This window comes from Pinus tabuliformis, chromosome 1_2 (genome assembly GCF_031772625.1).
Source record: "Pinus tabuliformis cultivar Carrire ecotype Pingquan chromosome 1_2, CPIR1, whole genome shotgun sequence".
Classification (NCBI taxonomy): domain Eukaryota; kingdom Viridiplantae; phylum Streptophyta; class Pinopsida; order Pinales; family Pinaceae; genus Pinus; species Pinus tabuliformis.
Genome location: NC_142298.1, coordinates 979,940,195 through 979,953,486, shown reverse-complemented (window position 1 = coordinate 979,953,486; position 13,292 = coordinate 979,940,195).

Below are 13,292 nucleotides of genomic sequence, written 5' to 3'. Positions count from 1 at the left end.
AGAAAGAATCTGGGAAGAAAGTAAAAGCCTTGCATAGCGACAATGGTGGAGAGTATGTTTCCCATTAGTTTAAAGACTTCTGTGTAATAGAAGGAATTAAACGAGAACTGATGAAACCTCATAACCCACAACAGAATGGGGTGGTCGAAAGGAAGAACAAATCTATTGTGGGAGCAGCTCGAGCGATGTTGCATGACCAAGGCCTACCACTTCATTTGTGGGCTGAGGCATGCAATACATCAATGTATCTTCAGAACAGAAGTCCTCATCAAGTTTTGAGGATGAAGACACCTATGGAGGCTTTTTTGGGGAAGCGACCAGATGTGAGTCACTTCCGTATCTTTCGATAACTAGTTTTCTGTCATGTGACCAAAGATGCTTGGAAGAAGCTAGACCCAACAGTTGAGTTGGGGATACTTGTGGGGTACACAGATACACCTCACAACTATCGTGTGTTTTTGCCTACCAGTCAGAGGACCGTAGTGCGCAGGGATTTGAAGTTCGATGAGCAGAGAGCCATGTGAGTGTCACTTGAGAGGGAGCTCAAGTTGCATGGTGATGAGGAACTTTTAGTTCCAAAGGAGGAGGAGCCTCTCGATGATGTTGATTAGCCACATGTAGAGGATCCAGTAGTGGAGACCACCACTCCTGGAGAGTCTTCCAGAGATGGGTGGAAACGCTCGCAGGAAGCTGATAGATTGATGTAGGATGCAAGAGAGAATGTGGGGAAGCCATCCTCTCATCACAGACAGAGGAGATCTCCTAAGAGATACACTAGCTACATGGCCCTGGTTGGGGAGTGTGTAGTGACTGAACCTTCTTTTTTTTAGGAGGTAGTGCAGCAACTAGTCTGTGTTGATGCAATGGTAGAAGAGTGTGATTCTATCATACAGAACAATGTGTGGGATGTTGTCCCTAGCCCTAGGGAGAAGTCAGTGGTTAGTTGTCGATGGCTTTACAAGGTAAAGCAGGCAGCTGATGGCAGTGTTGAGAAACACAAGGCAAGGTTTGTTGCCCAAGGTTTCTCACAGGTTGAGGGGATCGAATATGATGAGACCTTTGCTCCTGTAGCAAGGTACTCATCTATCAGATTGATGCTAGCTCTATCAACTCAGATGGGTTGGAAGATCCATCAGATGGATGTGAAGACGTCATTCCTCAATGGGAAGATTGACAAAGAGGAATACATTGAGTAGCCCAAAGGATTTGATACCTTCGATCACGAGTCACATGTTTTCCGACTCAAGCGAGCACTGTATGGGCTAAAGTAAACACTCTGTGCTTGGTATACCAAGATCGACATCTATTTCACCAGGTTGGGCTTCACCAAGAGTGAAGCAGATGCGAACCTATACCACATCATGGTAGATGGTAAGCCCTTGATTATTTTACTTTATGTCGATGATCTGATTTTGATAGGTGATGAGCAGCTGATACAATCTTGCAAGGGGGACCTTGCAAGAGAGTTCAAGATGAAGGACATGGGCCTCATGCACTACTTTCTAGGCATGGAAGTGTGGTAGAAAGATGGGGAAGTATTTGTGTCTCAAGACAAGTATGACAATGAGATACTCAGGTTCTTTCACATGGAGAAGTGCAAGCCCATGTAGACACCTCTAGCTGGGAACTGGAGGAAGGGGGATGCTACTTCAGGTGAGGTAGTAGCTACTACTATTTATCAGCAGCTGGTGGATTCACTGATGTATTTGGTGAACACATGACCCGACTTGTGCTTTGCAGTGAACCAACTGAGTCAAGCTATGGTTCAGCCAACCAAGCTATTTTGGAAAGTAGAGAAGCATGTGCTGAGATATCTTAGAGGCAATACACAGTATGGATTATGGTACAAACGAACAAAGGGAGTGAAGCTGCAAGGCTTCATAGATGCGGATTGGGCAGGTAGTCCATCAGATAGGAAGAGCACTTCTAGAGGAATCTTCAACCTTGGTTCAGTTGTAGTTTCTTGATATAGTAGGAAATAGAGATCAATTACACTTAGCTCAGTAGAGGCTAAATACATGGCTGTGAGTCAGGCAGCATGTGAGGCCATTTGGATGTGGGAGATTCTAGTGGGATTGTTTGGTCAAATGATGGATCCTACAGTGATATACTGTGATAATCAGAGTTGCATAAAACTCTATGAGAATCCAGTGTTTCATGACAGGTCCAAGCATATAGATATCTGTTACCATCATCTACGGGACTGTGTGGTCAAGAGGATCATGATGTTGTAGTATGTTTCGACCGAGGAGTAGGATGCAGATATTTTGACTAAGGCATTGTCAAAATGCAAGTTCGAGTTCCATGGAGACAGGATCGGGGTTCCTGATAATCCCTTTCTTGTTGAGAGGGAGTATTGAAAAGTGTGCAACAAGAAATGCTAAAAATAGAAGATGCTGAAAATAGCACTGCTATAAATACCCGGGCTATAGATAGCAATTCAGCTATTGGTGATCTTAGCAACAATGGGTGAAAAGTGAAAGTGATAAAAATGGCTTTTCTAAAAATAGCATTTTGGGATCCCTTCTTATTTTAGTCAGTCCCTAGACTAAACATAGGAAGTAAAATTCGAATTTGATATTAACAGTAGTTTGTAAATTGATTAATTAATTCATATTGAGTTAATTAGTTAAGGAAAATCAAACTTGAAGTCTATGTGAGGACATGCAACAGTTTCTCCATTAATTGAGGAATTTAACCTTTAGTTAAAGAGATAAGGATGAGTTGTAATATTGAGTTGTAATCAGTTGACTTAGTTTAACTTAGTCAAGTCCAGTTAGATTAATTTAACAATTTGTTAAATTAATGAGAGTTCAGTTAGTTAATGCTTGCATGCATGTAACTACTGTATTCAGATAACTGAGTATTCACTCATGGATAACTCATGCATGTTAGTTCAGTTAGAGACCCAGTTGAGATCAGATGGAGGGATAGTAGACTATCAGTTGCTAGGATATTCCTTGGCAAATATTCCTTGCATGTAGAAGGAATATTATTCCTTATGGATTGCGCAATTGGACTTGAGGTTACAGTGAGTGTGATGAGACCAATACACACATGTGATATCATTGGACCCCAATCAGAACTGCGCAAGGAAATAGGAGGCTTGGAGGGCTTGAGGAAGATATATTCTATGTCTGTTGAGTCTGTGAGTTGTATTGTTTGATTGCAGAGAGAGCAGGATAGCTTGAGAGCTGATTCTTTTTGTAACTTGAATAAGATTTCCACTTGTATGATAATACAAAGTTGGGGTTTTAGGCTGGTGCTGTCCCCAGTGATATATCTTATGTGTTATGGTTGATTACTTCTCATTCTCAGTTATATCTGTTCATGCTTGATGTTGCTCATGTTCGATTAAGCTTCCACTCAATTGTTGTAGAAGTAGATCAAGTGCTTTGCTTTAGTACATTGCATTACCAGGCGATCTACTGTGGGAAATTTCTACAACTACGATGTTCGTGAACTGTGGATTCACCAACATGGGTCAACCAATGCATCGGTGGATGCATTGGAAGTATCATTCCACATGAGATGATCCATGCACTGTTAGCTTAGGAGTAGGATTAGTGTTTTATTTTGAACCGTTTTCTTGGTTGCATGTTTTCTTCTTTCCTTGTGTGTTGTTTGCTTGCTTGTTTGTTTGCTTACTCGCTTTGATTTCACATTTGTTTCTACTTCTTGCTTTGCTTTTTAGTTGTTTACTTGATATTGAACGTAGGTTACTTTGCATGGACCATGTACAACTCTTGAAACAAGCTGGGTAAAGTAGAAGAGGAGTTGTACATATATCAACATTTGGGTATCTGTTTTTTGCTCTCTTATGTAAGAACTTGTTGCCTTCAGTCATACATCAATGGAAAATACATACTGTTCAAAGTGAACCTTGGTGAAAACACAACACTTGCGCACTAACTAGTGTTACCTACTCTAGTCGGTTTTTTTTGGGTTAATCCTTGCCAGCTCAGTCAAGTAGAGTAAGGTGAGGGGGAAAACCTTAACAAGCACATCAGAGGTATACATAAACTACTTCTCTAAAGGAACAACCTCTTCTACTCTCAATAAGTTTGGATTCCTCTTCCGCCTCTAAAATGAATAAGTGTTATGCATAATTATTAAATGAAATATGAAAAAAAGTGAAAAAAATTGAAAAAAAGAAAAATGAATAAGGAAAAAGAAGAGAAATGATTCCTACGTAGAGAGGTGATTGAAGTAACTCCGTCGGGGTACTGACTAGGCTCACTGGCAATGGAGCAATGCTTATGTCCCTGTGTGACTCCGTCGGGGTACTGTCCAACTCTGTTGGTAGCGGAGCAACACCAAAGATGAAGTTAAGACTCAGATGACTATACTACTTGTTCACCAATATAGCCCTCAACCCCAATCGAAACAATTGTGTTAACTTGGTTGTGAATATGTGCTAATCGGCCAAGAGCTTGGCAGATGCTACATCTTACAATCAAGCAAGTGTGGGAACCAGGATGAACTGAGAATTGAACAATAATTCCGAAGGTGTTAGACTTGCTTTTCATGAACAGGGTCCATTCAGAGAGTTGAAGTTCTACCAGTGTGTCACCAAGTGTTGTAGAAGCTACAATCACCCTCCAAAATTTTTCCTTAGCTCGTTTTGGAGCTTCCCTACCAACCTTTCACAACAACATGTCTTGTCCTATCAAGTACATGAGCTTTAATGATTTTCATGCAGAATAACAGCTTGTCCATCAAAACTTATTGCATTCCCATCATAGGCTGTTTCACTAGACTCGGTCCAGCACCCTCAAGAAATTGTGCAATTTTGGAGGGGAACCAGCCTTCCCTCCAGAAATTGTGCAACTCTGTCTGGCAGCCTGCTAGATTCCAGAATTGTGCAAATCTGCTTGTCACTTTTCACTGGAAAAATTGGACAATTCCTCCCAACAGAACTACTCAACCCAGAAATTGTGCAATCCCTCTGGGCATCCAATCCAGCTCCCTCCCAAAAATGTGCATTTTTTCCTCCCAGCTGAGAAGACTGTTGCATGTGTAGTTGAGTTGATAGGTTCCCTCTGGGACCGAGCAAAAGTGATTTACATGCATGGGTTACCTCTCCCAAGGCAGCATGCAAAGACATCCCTTGATTCAGGGATCTACTTTTAGCAGTAGGAGGTTAAATGCAAGGATCATTTCAAAAGAGTCCCACCAAGTGTCGCTCTTCCTAGATTTGTGGCATGCGCATCACATTTTTTATTTGATCAAAACTCATGAACCAGACACTGTAGATCTCATTCCTCACATTGACCTTGCAGCTCTGACATCCCACATTGCATCTAGGAGTTGTTGACACATTCATCTCAGTTGTTTTGGGGTAAGTCCACCTTTCATGCCTTGTGTTGCATTTCTATCACTTTTTGTGTTTTTGTTTGTGTGATTATTGTTTGCTTGATTTCAGTGATCGCTTGTTGTCATTTTGATGCATGTTAGCTTGTAGAAACATTGTTTGAGATTTTGTTCTCATCTCACCGTTGTCACATGCATGACACTATTCTGCACAGACGGACATCGTTGCAGCGACTCGTTTCACACACATGCATGCCTTCCCATTTCCTGAATCCTCTACTTGCTGTTTGCATGAATGATCATTCACTCTTGTTTGCACTCATCTCATCAAGCATTCACACTTCTCATGTTTTCAATCACCCATCGACTGGACTGGGCTACCTTTGTAGAAATTCCCACTGTAGATCAACGGATTATGTAATATACTAAAACAGAATACAAGATCTACTTCTACAACACTTTGTGGAAGCTTAGTTGAATTGAGCAATATCAAGAAAACACATATAAATAATAAGAAGGAATCAATCACACATAACACAGAAGATATAACCCGGGGAAAGCCTCAGCCTAAAACCCCAACTCTGTATTATCATACAAGTGGAAATATAGCTAGTATTACAAAAAGAATCATCTCAAAAGCTATCCTGCTCTCTCTGCAATACCTCTACTGCTCATAGACAGTCAAAGGCCTCTCTCAAACCTCCTGATATACCATCCAAGCCTCCTATTTCTTTGCACAATTTTGATTGGGGTCTAATGTAGCCACTTGTGTGAATTGGCCTCTTCACACACTCACTAACCTCTGATCCAACTACGCAATCCTGAAGGAGATAAATCCTCATCATGGATGAGCTTCCTTTATAGGAAAAATATTCATCCAACTGATAGTACACTGTCCCTTCTTTGATCTCAACTGGGTCTCTATCTGAACTGACATGCATGAGTTATTCATGAGAGAATCTTTAGTTATCTGAAGTGCAACAGTTATATGAAAGCATGCATTAACTAACTAAACTCATATTAATTTAAACAAACTGTTTCAATTAATCTAACTGGACTTGACTCAGTTATTTGAGCCAACTAATTACTACTCAAATTAGAACTCACCCTTATCTCTTTAACTGATGGATAAATTCCTCAATTAATAGAGAAACTGTTGCATGTCACCACATAGACTTCAAGTTTGATTTTCCTTAACTAATTAACTGAATATGAATTAATTAATTAATTTACAAACTGCTGTTAATATCAAATTCGAATTTTACTTCCTATTTTTAGTCCAGGGACTAACTAAAATAGGAATCCATCCTGAACTGCTAAAAATAGCAATTCTATTTTTAGCACTTCCATTTTTCATTCCCTGTTGCTCAATCCAGCATTGATACCCAAACTGCTATTTATAGCAGTGCTATTTTTAGCACTTCTATTTTTAGCATTTCTTGTTGCCATTTTCAACACTCCCTCTCAACAAGAAAGGCATTCAACATGAACCCGATCCTGTACGTTTGGAATGTTCTGCATGCAACACTTCTACCAAGTGTGGTTGCTCCAGCAACTCTAGAAACAAAAAAACTCCCCACTGACCTCTTTGTTGGGCTAGAAACATACTTTGATGTTGAAGCTCTACCTGCTACTGACAAGTGCTCCCTCTCTGACCTCTGAGCTTCTACAACACTCCATGCATCTCACATCGTTGCACACCTCTCTGTGCCATCCTGCACTAGTGCAACACTACTGTGCCTCTCGCATTGCTATAGCTTGCTAGCTCTACACAGTCCTGGGACTCCTGAACTGTAGCTCTACCTGACGCTCGATCTGCATCTGTCACTACCCAATTAGTCAGTCTTGCTACTCCTCATCGGGGCTCCTATAGCAAAGTCGAATCAAAGAGGTTGGGTACCTCAAGGATCTTGCCCCTCCTCCTTGGGATGATCACTCCACATCGCCCCACCTCCTACCTGGAGGTATGGCTGCATGTGATCCCTCTGCCCACTTGGCTTGAAATTTCCCCCTAATGGAGGTCTTTGCATGAGTGGATGCCTCCACTTGGTCTCCTCTCGGCTTCTCTAGTTGTGGCTGCTCCACAACCTCTTGAAGCTACTTCACCAATTGTGGCTCCTCCACAATTATCTGAGACTTCTCCTGGCGTTGCATGTTGAGAGGTAATTTACTCTCCCTCTCAACCACCAAGTATCTAACCTTTGCCTTGCTCCTCAAGACTTTGCATGCATCTTGTACCTCAAGTGCATACAGGTTCTTGGCTAGTACACCATAATGTTTCATATTTCCCGCCATAACGAAATTTTCTAGAAAAAGAGCTGATTTTAAATCAGCAATATCTCCCTCACCCGAACTCCGATTCAACCGATTTTTTTTTTAATTTGGGTGATTTTCCATAAGGAATCCAAATATTCTATTTGTTTCTAAAAATTTTGTACATAAATTTTCAGATCTTCTCTACAAAATATCGGCCCAAAACTCAAAACTTTGAAATCTCCTCTCAGTATACTACTCTCTCCTTTGATCACCTTTGCTTTTATACCATGTAAAATTTTTCTACAAATCAGCTAGCTCTGATACCATATAGAATTTTTCTACAAATCAGCTAGCTCCGATACCATGTAGACAAACTATTTCAATTAATCTAACTAATTACAACTCAAATTAGAAATCATCCTTATCTCTTTAACTGATGGATAAATTCCTCAATTAATAGAGAAACTGTTGCATGTCCCCACATAGACTTCAAGTTTGATTTTCCTTAACTAATTAACTCAAGATGAATTAATTAATTAATTTAGAAACTGCTGTTAATATCAAATTCGAATTTTACTTCCTATTTTTAGTCCAGGGACTAACTAAAATAGGAATCCATCCTAAACTACTAAAAATAGCAATTCTATTTTTAGCACATCCATTTTTCATTCCCTGTTGCTCAATCCAACACTAATACCCAAACTGCTATTTATAGCAGTGCTATTTTTAGCACTTCTATTTTTAGCATTTCTTGTTGCCATTTTCAACAGCCTTGGCCCAGACCGTGCCTTGCCCAGCTAGCATTGTGAATTTCCAAAAGCAAAGGCTCTCCCTTACCTCCATAAATTGCACCAGTCTAGCTAGGTACTAACCTCCAGGCATGCATTGTGCAATTCTTGGAGGTAGTGTCATGTTGGCCCTAGAAAATATGCAATGCAGTTTTTTGGTTGCATGTAACTGCTGACTGAAATTGTGCATTGCACAGTTTCAATCCTCAGCAAGCCAGGTTGGACTGTGCATTCCATAGTTCTAGTATTTAGTCAGCCTACTGACAGCCTAGAATGTGCCTTGCATAGTTTTGGCAGTCAGTCTCCCGACCTCTCGATAAAAATTGCGCAACTTTCATGATCAGCCACACAGTTATGTTACAAGTCAGTCTTCAATTTCATTTTAGTTTTCAACTGAAAGATTGCTTTCCATGAGTGTCACCATGTCTCTAGGTATCAGAGGTGTTCATTTGCCTCTCAACAACACAGGTACAATGGTTTCCAGGAGAGGAGAGTCGAAGACACCATTCAGAGCACACTTGTGGATACAATCGATCAAGTGTCTATGAACTTGCCTACCCACGAAGACATCAAGTTGTTCATAGACAAGGACATCAAGATATGATGGCAGCAATATCACAGCAAGCAGAACCATCAACAGCAGCTGAAGGAAGAAAATCGTATGCAACAAACGCAAGAGGAAGGTTGTTGACAACATAGAGGCGGAACAAAGTTGCAAGCTCAAGAAGATCCGCTTGTGATGAAAGAAACTTTGGAGACTTGGGCTATGAGGTGATGGTGTGACATGAAGATTGCGTGAAGGCAGAGAATGGAACAGAGTAGGAGTTGCATGTGCTGAAGAAGCAACTCAAGGAAGAACATGAGATGCATAGATAAGAGAATGAGTTTCAGCAGGAACATGTATAACAGGGGGTGCAACATGCACTCACAGATGAAACTACACCCGTACAAGTTATAGATCCATCCCAGCAGCTGGCACGGAGCACACATGGTGAGCAGTGTTGTTGATCGCATGCAAGGGAATTCAGTAGCATGCATGTCACTGTGTGCACTCATGCGATCCCACCCATTCAGCACACTCACCAAGGCAAAGACAAGAAGCAATTCTGACTGGAGATGAACATGCAGTTGACAGTTGATGAACATGACCACCAGCACACACTGGAATATCAGCACAGACATTATCCATTAGTGTGTTTCCAGTTCGGCCACACCGAAGAATACCATGTGCATGATAGCAGATGAGTTGGATGGAGGAGCCATACCAATGCACCCAGATCCAACAGAGACAAGGGTTCACTTCAGCAAGATGTCGCCATGGAGCGCATGCACCCCATCACAGACGACCAAGATTGGCATCAGCTCACCACCTTCACCATCACAAGCATGTCAAAGAGTTGGTCTCACCATAATGGATTGAGTGTAACTGATGTCTTGCATGGCTTGATCAAGCCATTTTGTCTCACATGGGCACATGTGCATTGTAATGTAATGTCTTGTCAAGTGGAAGTTCAAGTGTCGATAGTTGGATGTAACAGTCATAGAGTAGATGAAGATTCATGAGGGTAGATGAACTGTCACAAAGGGGAATGTCAAGGGTCACCCCACCCTTTGCTATAAATATAGCCTCATAACTCATTATAAAGGCTTTTCATCAGCCAATCTGTCAGAACTAGTGGTTGGACATGGATGTATTGTATGACTAGACCTTACACTTATTAATATAATAGAGCTAACACGTTTCATGCATATGTTGTATTGTATTCTATGCTATCTGGTTTACTGTAAATAATATGTGTATTTTTTTGCTTATGCATGCATGTATGGACTATTCTGTATAAGTATGTATGAATATTTCTAAAATGTGTTGTTGGTTTAACCATCACTTTGGATTGCTCGCTAACTTTCTTTCCATCTTGTGATGCATCTTTGCTCGTGTGATCCCTTCCAAGCCATGAACTATTACAAGTTTCCAAGGGGCGCACTCACCACACCCTTAGTGTGTTAGAACCTCTCATGCACCTTCCTTGACTTATGACAGCCGTCACACGCTTGCTGCCAATAGAGTTATCTTACTTCCCTCTGTGTGAAATGACCGTACGACCCACTGTTGGGACTCCTACACCAAACGGTCTGAGGTCTAATTGGGACTTCTTACCTGGGATATCCTCTTACATGTTGGCAGGTCCAGCACCATCAACATGTTCCTAGCTGATTTCTCTTGTGTCTCGGACATAGAAGTTTCAACCAAATTCTTTTTAGTCTCCATAAAATTTTCTTTAGCCAAGTTGAGGTCAAACCCGACTTCCTTTTCAGCGACCTTGCAAACCCATCCTTCGGTATCTAGTTTCTTATATTATCTTCTCTGTTTCCATACCAATATGCATTACTATATTAACTTTGTGATCTTCTTCACGAGGTTTCACACTCATCATCTGGATATTCTATGTATGATGTTGGGTTTGCGTCTTCTTTTCTTGCATCTTTGCTATAAGTATCGGAAAATCGTCTATCACATGATCGAATTGTCTGCAAAATTGACAAGATGGGTTCTGACAGTCACGTGCAAAAATTTCCAGCTTCACCACATTTATAGTAAATAACTTGTCCATGACCTCTGCCATTCCCTCCTCCTCTTCCTCTTCCATGACCTTGGAATCCTCCGCGCACTACACTTGCGCCCTGTTCCTGAGGCTGATTTTCTACCTACATTCGGTAGGTATGGATCCTATCCATCATTAATTCATAACTTCAACAATGGTGCTCATCATGTCCTACAAATTTGCACAAATTGCAAAACAACTACTTAGGGGTCTATACAAACTTTTGTAGCAGATGAAAATATTTCGTCGCATGTTGTCCTGTAACCTGACAAATAGCACACCACGGCGCTACTCCTACACTTGACCCAGTGGTATTTTCTTGCTTCAGGGGGTCATACCCCCCCCCAATAAGATAAATCTGATAAACCGAACAATGGTCCTTATCGTGACTGTGGTCTTTGTGTTTCAAGTGCCAAACTTCTACGCAAACTTCAAGTTGGGCTTGCTTTCCCTTCTTCAAGCTCTGCAACTCTAGGTGCATACTTTCTAGTTGTGAGTGAATCTGTTGTAGTCCAATCTTCATATCTTGTATTGGTGAGGCTTCCAACCTCATCACAATCTCCACAGCCTCTGCTTGTGTTGTTATCTTCTACTGTGATAATGGTAATCTTAAGTGGGGAAACAACGAAGAAATGTACAAATCTTTGTGTTGTTCATCTATGATGTTCATATTAGCCTGCTGGATCAAGAATTCTAGCCTCTGATCCAAATCCCATGAGGATTCATTCACCATGTTCTTTATCTCCTTAATCTCTATAACAGACTGCGCCTGAGATTTAGGCTTCTTAAACTCATTCAACATTTTCTACTTATCTGCCAACATCGCGATAGGGTGGTCTTAACAGTACTTGATATACCACGTTGGCGCTTTATCCTGTAGTGCTGTGACTAGCTATGCTTTCTTTAGATTATCATCAATGATCTATTGCGCTGTCCACACAACATTTACACTGAACTAGAACTGTTCGGGGTCTTCGCTTCCTACCCGTTTGAATATCGACATCTTCAATGTGTTTGCCATGTTGAATGGTGGAGGTGGATGTGGAGATGGAGGTGAAGGTGAAGGTGTAGGTGTATGTGGTGGAGGTGGAGTGGATGGATGAGGTATCTACAGGATACCATGACTTACCAACTACAATGCACCTCATGGTGTATTTAGAATAATTCCTTCGTCGTTGCTTGATGAGGATCCCAATAATGGACTATATTGAGAGCCTGGTTCTATGTTGCTTTTGAAGGGTTTTCTTCTTCACGTAGTCCCAAACATCAAGGTAATGGAATAACCCTTTTTTCACACAACAACATCTTAATCCAAGTTTTCAGATATTTGAACTATTTACCTCACAGTCCTTTAAAGAGCTTGCACTTTGCTTTTCTATAACACACAGTCATATCGATCGCGATCTCAATAACAAATCCTCCGAGTATGTGATCAATCTTGTGATCAATGACCCACATGATTTTTTTTTCCAAATCTTCCAGGTGCCTCACCAGCTCTAGAGTCCACACAATAGGGTCGTCAAGTCTCCACGTACCCTAACTATCTACAAATCTAGACATCCACTCATGTAATTCATAAGGGAAGAAACATAAAAAGTTTATGTTTTGTGTAAGTAGAGGTATCAACTCAACCACTTCTCCTTGGATAACCACGGATTTCTATTCTCCTGAGTTGCAAATGTGCGGTCCTTCCGATTGAGCTACTTATCAATTTCTTTCTTGGCAGGGAATGTTATGCAACCAGCGCACAAAATAAAAGAAAAGATAAAGCAACTGTTAGCACCTAAATCTGCCTTAGGCTGAAAGAAGGCGAAATTCGGGGTAACCAAAAACCACGCTCAGTCTGGTAGCTAGCCCTACTAGAACAGGAGAGGGCTCTCTCCGAGTCACACTCAGTGAATAGATGAACGAAAAGGACTGAGATGACTTTCCAACGAACAATTTATCTTAGGCTAGTAAGTGAAAATGAACATAAGGAGGGATTTTTATGAATGACTGTGTTTCTGGGATGTTATGGGACCACTGGACCTCAATGAACAGAGAACTTAACATAAAGGCACAGATTATTTCGTGAGGCAAGGTAGGCGGAAAGCATAGCAATTTTAGTTTTAAGATATGGCGGAATGGAGAGATTGATTAAGAAGGTGAAAAGGGCATGGACAACATGAATCCTTTTCAACAGAAGAATGAACACTATACATGAAATTTTCCCACAGGTAGAGCAATAAAATTGAATTCTACCTAATCTCATTCGAAAAATTTCACCAGAAATGAATATGAAATGAAATATGGAACATAACAAGATACATATGAAACATAAGAGACACACTTG